The sequence below is a fragment of the Belonocnema kinseyi genome, chromosome 8, assembly GCF_010883055.1.
Source record: "Belonocnema kinseyi isolate 2016_QV_RU_SX_M_011 chromosome 8, B_treatae_v1, whole genome shotgun sequence".
Classification (NCBI taxonomy): Eukaryota; Metazoa; Arthropoda; class Insecta; order Hymenoptera; family Cynipidae; genus Belonocnema; species Belonocnema kinseyi.
The window spans coordinates 34,875,825-34,883,944 of NC_046664.1; positions in this window are offsets into that span (position 1 = coordinate 34,875,825).

An 8,120-nucleotide genomic window follows, 5' to 3' on the forward strand; every position below is an offset into this window, starting at 1 on the left:
TTGCGTCTAGATAAAAGAGAATTCTTCGTTTCTGATGCCCTGAATTCCAATATCCAATGTGGAATAATAATGTAGAAGTACTCACATTATTGGATTATTATACTTGCTTTTTAAAACATTAAGGTTCGCTTATCCATATATATCTTCTGGTTTCGTAAAGAAGAAAACCCTGGCCAACAAGAAAGAACAAGCAGCCAATAAAGCCCAATCAACTGAATTAGATGCCATTAGTTAAATAGGGGTTCGACTTGCTAAGAAGACATCCGAACTATGCCAAAGCCAGTCCACTTCAAATAAAATAAAGTCAGATCCTAGGCGGTGAGACCTCGTGATGCCTAGTCAGCTCGATTACTTCGTGAAGAAACGCAATGTTACGCAACTGATGCAAGAGTTGTTTGGTTCTCCGAGACTCAATTAGCTAAGAAGGTTTTCGACTTTCTAGGATGACCTTGTATCTATGCTATTGTTAATGTTGAATATCTTTAAATATGAACTGGGACATATAACATTATGGATCCTTGAACGTGATCCTTCAATCGAATCAGAAGAACTGCTTTATCCAACTCCAAACGCGGTATCGAAAACTGGTTTCAAGGAGCAACCTTGGGATTCGATGTTAAAAGGAAAACAGACGATTCGCCAGTTACTAAAATTGACAATAGGTAGATATATCCAGCGCAGCCTCTCAGAATCATTACAGAATCCGCGAAGCTCACAAGTCTCTGAAGAAGATTAGCTCAGTAGTCTAACCACGACTTTCGAGTATCTGTGGACAGATGACCATCCCATGAAATCTTCAAAAGTCATAGACTTTGATTGAAGATCTTGGCTTTTACTATGACCGGACTAAACCAACCAAATGGATCCAAGATTTGCACTATTTCGCTGAAAACTGAATGCTTAGAAATCTCATCTGAAGTAGTTCGTAAATCAAAATTAAAGATAAAGATATCTCGTTCAAGAATCAAGGTGACACTTACAATATGAAATGATTGTTGAGGTTGTCGATCAAGGGGTTGTAAAGGAACTCGAATGTCAAGTGGAATCTTCACCAATAATTCAGAATCGTTCGACGTCTACTTTTGAAACGGGAAGCATGTAAATTAATTTTACGAAGAAATGTAATTAAGCAAAGTTTCGAACGTGATTGATAAACCAGAGTTCAGTGTCAATTTATTTGATAGTAACGTGCACTTGTTATTGTCAATGCAATTCATTCACCGAATATGAAATTATGAACATTGTTGACATTTTTTAACAAAACGCAAATCTCAAGGACATGCAAGTGTCGCGAATCAAGTGCACCAAACTAATATTTTGCGCAATGAAGAGGACAATTTTGCCCAAATCTCAACAGCTTTAAGTGATGATCCTTTTCGGATTTCTACGATTAAAATGGTAATGGGAATGCACCTTAGATTGCCGAAGAACAGGCCTTAAAAGTCACTTGTCACTATGGATAATGCTAAGAGAACACATTAGTAAAAATTGTTATAAACATCACTGTTCCACTCTAAATAACTGATTCGAGATGCCACACATTACAGTGCTATAGCTGAAAAATTAACAGCAGATCGCTGCAGAAAAAATCCGGCTCGAAGGACCATCCATTAGGGCGGAGTGAAAATGATCAAATGTCCCTATTGCTTCGAAAATTATGGTAAATTTTTTTGATGTACAGTTTTTGCTAGTGAATAATAATAAAAAATTTAAATTAAAAACAACATTTTTGCTTAATTTACAATTTTTAGAAAATGGATAAAAAACTTGTTTTTTTTTTGGATTGAAACCTATGAACACATTTTGGAAAAAGTTGAATATGTCGAACTTTTGAGAATAATTAGGGGGTGGGAGGCAAGCAGATTTTTATGCCCATATATGCAATAAGAAATATGCCCCCCAATAAATCTAAAAAATTCTTTCCTGAACTCTTTACTAGTTATTCACTATAAAATGGGATACCATTGACAAATTTGCCCCCATGAATTACCCCCCCCCCCCTTATAAGAAGGAGGTATGTATATAAAATAAAATAAAAATAAAATGTATGTTTCTTTCATTGAAGCTGAAGAAATTTCAGGATCGACATATTCCTCTTTTTCAAAAATGTGTGCATAGGACTCAATCCAAAAAACATGTTTTTTGCCATTTTCTAACAATTCTAAATTGAGCAAAATTTTTTATAATTACATTTTTTTATTATTATTCACTTGCAAAAACTGTACATCAAAAAAATTTACCATAATTTTCGAAGCAACAGGGACGTTTTTTTTGGAATTTTCAAAAATTTTAATTTACAAATCAAAAAAGGGAACAGAAGACATAAACGGATTTGAAAATATATTTTTTTAAACTTTTTTCGGATGCCAATCCACAAATATTTTTCGCCCAGCTCAAACGATTGGACTAATTTGATAATTTTCACTCCACTCTACCATACATGTTCAAGGGAAATTGAAATTAAAGTTTTGAATAATATTTTAAAAATAAGCATTGTAATCGTGGTGAACTGCAGGTCAAATTATTGCTGAATAATTCACATGGATTAATAAGTAATAACACTCTCTAGTAAGAGTGGTATTTATTTTAAAAAATTGAACAAAGTGTTTGAATTCTTTACCAAAGAAATACATTTTTAATAAAAATTATTAATCATCAAACCAAAAAATTAATTTTTAAGAAAGTAGTTAAACTCTCGCCAAAAACGTTGAAATTTTAATTACAACAAAATAATTTTCCACCATAATGATTATTTTTCTACCAAAAAGGAAGAGTTTTTAACAAAATACATAAATCTTCCGATAAATATTTGAATTTTTAACTAACGATTAAATAGTTCAATTTTTTACCAAATTCTTGAATTTTTAAGCCTTAAGTACGAATTTTCTTTTGAAACAGACAGTTTCATTTTTATATAAAAAAGATGAAACTTCTAGTAAAACAAATAAATTTTCAAACACACGAGAGTTTTAAAACATAAGTTTAACAAAATTGTTGAATTTTTAATTAAACCAATATTTCAGCCAAGAAAGAAAAAGAAATTTAATGAAACTGTTCAAATATCAGCAGACAAATTAATTTTCAGCCGAAACAGATCACCTTTAACCAATCAGTTGCATTTTTAACCAAAATAGATTAAATTTCTACAAAAAAAGATGTATTCTAAAACCGAAGAAACAAAAAAGATTAAGGTTCAACCAAGTACTTGCATTTTCAATCCAAAAAGATGAATTTGATAGAAAACAGTTGATTTTTTAACACGGAAAGTTGAATTTTTAACCAAAATAATTCATTTTCTACAAAAAACTATGAATTTTCAGAAAAAATGGCAAATTTTCAACTTAAAAATATCAATATTCAACCATAAAACCAAAAGTAAAACTTTAAATAAATAAAAGTATTTCTAACAAATGAAAACGAATCTTCAATAAAATAGTCCAATTATTTATTAAAGAAATTAATTCTGAAGTAAAATAACTAATTTGTTAACTAAAAAGATAAATGCTTACAAAACAACCATTTTTTATTCGAGAAACAAAAAAAAGCATTTAAAGTCAAATTATTAAACTTTCAAGCCAAAAGACACATTTTCTGTGAAAAAGTTGAATTTTCTGTAAAAAATATGAATTTTCAACCAAACCATTAAATTTGTAACGAAATAAGAGGATGCTCCGAACCAAGAAGATTAACTTTCTACGAAAAAAATATGAATTTTCATTTTGAAATGAAAAGGTACATCATCAATAAAAAAATTAATTAAAAAAAACGGCTTTTCAACAAAATAGTTAAATTTTCAACTAAAGATATGAATTTTTGACTGAAGTAATGAATCTGTAAAGGGAATAGTTAAAGTTTTAGTTGAAAAAAAATAATTTTAAAGAAAAAAAATTTCAACAAAAATTCTGAATTTCCGACAAAGGAAATTTTTTTTATCAAATTCGTTCAGTCTTAAACAAAGTAGTTCATTTATCAGCCAATAAAGTAGAAATTGAAACTAGTAATGTTAATTTTTTAAACCAGAAAGTTGATTTTTTATGAACAAAATAAATTCATAAAAAACAATTTAATAGATAATATTTCAACAACAAAGAAATGAAATTTCTACCAAAGAGATGAATTGGCAACCGATGAGGGCAATCCAGACGTAGTTCCTTATGGAAACGACATGCTAATCCATAGGGGCTCAACATGGGCTTCCCTCATGGATCCCTCATGGTGCTGGCAAATCTCTGGGATGATAACACTATTTTGTACTAGGCTGTCAGTCTTGGGCCAACACTGGATATCGTTACTAGCGCAGTGCTATTTCAATAGGAAATTCACCATGGGCGGTAGTACTGCGTCAGTACTAACTAGTACCGTACTGCTATAATCTAACCATATGAGAAAAAAGTTATTTAAAAAATAAATATTAATTGCTTGCGAGTATTTTGTCTGCAGTTATTAATAGTCCTGTGTTTAGAGTGAATACATATATTACATTTTTAAACATTATATTGCAAATAAAATTTCTAAGGCTACGGGGTATCGAACCAACATAATCTATCCCTCAATCTACGGCCTAGCAGTCGGGAGGTTACAATGCGCTAAACCGAAAAGTTGAAACTCGATGAAAAAGCCATCCTCATAAGGTGCAGTTCAGAAAAGTTAAAGTACCAAATTTTAAGTTCTCTTTTTATAATTATTTATTATTATACGACGTTTTATAAATGTAAAATATACGAACTTTTAACAGGAATATCAATAAAACAATGATTAAATAAATAATTTAAATCGATTACCATTTTTCTTCGCGTAATATTTTGTTTTTTCACGTTGTAGACTACTTTAAAACTTTTTACAATGACGGGAAATGTAGTTTTTTATTAACATTTAAAATTTTGCATAAAAGATGAAATTTATAATATTTTTCTTCAAAAAAAGCAGAAAAAAAGTTGTTTTCGGGACAGATGTATTTATAGTTTTTTGAAAATTTACAATGCATGAAACGTCCATATTGTCAGAGTTCGAATTTCAAAAAAGTGTTATCGAACTTTTGACAGAAACTCATTGTTTGTAAGTCTAAACTCATAACACCTTAAAATTTCTAGTGTCAAAAAAAAAATGCGTCCTTTGGACTTTAAAATTTTAACCGTTGATCCGTGAGGGCAACTGAGCTGGACCCCTGCAAGGGCCCCTATGGAACGTCAATATTGTGAAAGTTCAAATTTCCAAAAAGTCTCATCCAATTTTTGACAGAAATACATTGTTTGTAAGTCTGAACTCATGAAACTTTAAAATTTGCGGTGTTGAAAAAATATTTACCCTTTGGACTTTGAAATTTGAATTGTTAATCCGTGAGGGCAATCGAGCTGGGTCCCCTACGGGGGCCCCTAGGGAACATCCATATTGTGAGAGTTCGAATTTAAAAAAAATGGCATCAAAATTTTTGACAGAAATGCATTGTTAACGATAAAAAGACAGATTTTCATTAAAAGTTTGGATGATTTTTTAAAAAAATTGTTGAATTTTTAACCAAATAATAAAATTTCTGACTAAAAATAGAATAGTCAGTAGAAAATAAGTGCAAAAAATAAAATAAAAATAGATATATCAGGCAAGTAAATTATTAACAAGAATATCATTAATAAATTAGTATAATATGCAGTTTTCGATGGCACATTGCACACCGAGCAGATGTGATTCATTGATAACATTCGGAATAGATACCCCTCTGAGAATTAAAACAATGCCGACCTTCTTAAATTAAGCAGAATGGGAAAATCTTCATAAGATTCATTCGCCTTAAGATTAAACTTTATGTTTTCATAAAATGTCACGTTTGCGGTTATTCATTTTAACTACAAGTTTGCAGTCGTTTATTTGAATTTTTAATGCAAACTTAGACAGGTTTGGAACATTAGATTCTTCGTAATAGAAAAAAATTTAACCGTACATCAAACCAGCTTGATTTTATTGGATTATAACAATCTTTATATAAAAAACTTCTTTTTTTTTTAAATGGATCCAAAATTCAAGTTCAATCTTGGAAATTCGAATTGTTAGTATCTTCGAATAAATCAAATTTCAAAGATTTTACATAACTTCCGGATTCATTTTTATACAAAAAAGTGTTATTTTATTTCAAAAAATGGTTACAACTTAAGGAAATTAAACAGGTTTGATGTACCTTAAAATTTTTTTTCTATTTCGAAAAATGCATATTTTAACAAAATACGCATTTTCATCAGTGTAGTTATATTTTCAATTAGTTAAATTTTAACAAAATGGTTGCATTTCTAATCAAATAGTTGAATTTTCAACCTGCGTAGATAAATTATCAACAAAAATGTATCTTAACCAAAAATATGAAATTTCTATCAAAAGATATGAGTTTTAAATTAAAAATCGCGAGTTCCCAACAAAAAACCTTAATTTTCAAAGTAATAGTTAAATTTTCAACTGAAAAATATAAATTTTGAACCAAAATTTTGAACAACGAAAAAAAAACGAATTTTCAACAAAATAGTCCAATTTTCAGAAATAAAGAGTTTGGTAGAAGTAACAAAAAATATCAAAATTTTCAAACTTCAAGGATAAAGGATACATTTTCTGTAAAACAGTTGAATTTCTTATCCGAAAATATTAATTTTCAACAAAAACGTAATTTACAATCAAGCAGTTTATTTTTTAACCAAAAATGAGAACATTTCAAACCAAGAAGCTTAATGTTCTACTAAAAAGGACGAAGTTTCAACTAAAAAAGGTCAATTTTGAACAAAAAAATGGAAAAGGTTCAGTGCACATGAGGAATATCAGAATCTAAATGCTACTGTTAAATCACAGGCTATAAAAAAAACGATATAGATTACAAATTCATAAACATACTTCATGCCATAAAAAAAGTTTTTAGACAGAAAAAAACGTTTTTTTACTATATAAATGAAAGTTTTACTGACCCAACAAGAAGGTTGTTGATTCAACGAAAGCGTTTCCTGAGTGTGCATATTAGAATATTTTTTAATTTACCCCTGTAAAAAGAAAGTCGTTTGATCTATCAACAAATTAAGTTTTTCCATTTATTTCAAAATTCACATCTTTTTTAATGATTTAACTAACTTATAACTTTTTTATGAAAAAATTTGATTGGTCGTTAGAGATTTATTGGTATTTTCCTTCAACTCTTTTTCAAACTTAAACGAGTGTTACATTATCGATACTCTTCTATATCATATTCTACAAAAATATAAAAAAGATTTATTATATATTGAGAAATAATTATTTTCCATTATTTAAAAATGCAACCTGTGATTATAATATTTTTTATAAATAGTTATTTATAATAATCGCAGGAGAATAGAATCTTTGTTTAAGAAAAATGTTCAAATCTCATGACTGCCTATAACATATTGTTGACATTGGTTAATAAAGAAATTATGTTGCAGCATTGTATCAAAGAGATTATGACTGAAAATTTCATACAGAATTACAACTGCGTTCACTCTTTAATAAAATATTTCGAAAATTCGAAATCTTGCTATTTGTCCGAACAAATGTTTTATTTAAAGAACGAGAAAAAATCGTCCATATAGAATTGTATTAGACCTTGTCCTGGGTAAATTTTATGGAGGATATTACATATATAAACGAATTAAGGTAACTATAGTTGCCTTATAATACTTGTAGTATTTTCAGAAACATACTGAAAATAAAATGTGACTTAATAAAGGAAATTATTCATTTGATTACATTTATAAACATTATGTTTTGCTTTTTTAAAAGATATAGTATAAAATAAAAAATAAAATATCAGACCGTAAAATCTGTCATTTTGAACATAAAAAGAACATTTTTTCTGATCTCTACAATTCAGCGCAATATTTACTCATGGCGAATAAGAGTAGCTTATAAAATGTTTATTTTTAGAGAACAGCATTGAAAAAATAAAAAAAACCTAATTTTTTAGGATAGCTACGTATTATAGTTAATTATTATTTTAAACTGCTATTTTACTGCTTGTTCCGTCATTATAACTGTTTACTTTTTTGCCAAATCAATATAAATGACATTTATCCTGATCGTAAATCGAAAAGAACATCTATTGAGTAAAAAAAATGTTCAACTTAAATGCCTTGGATAAC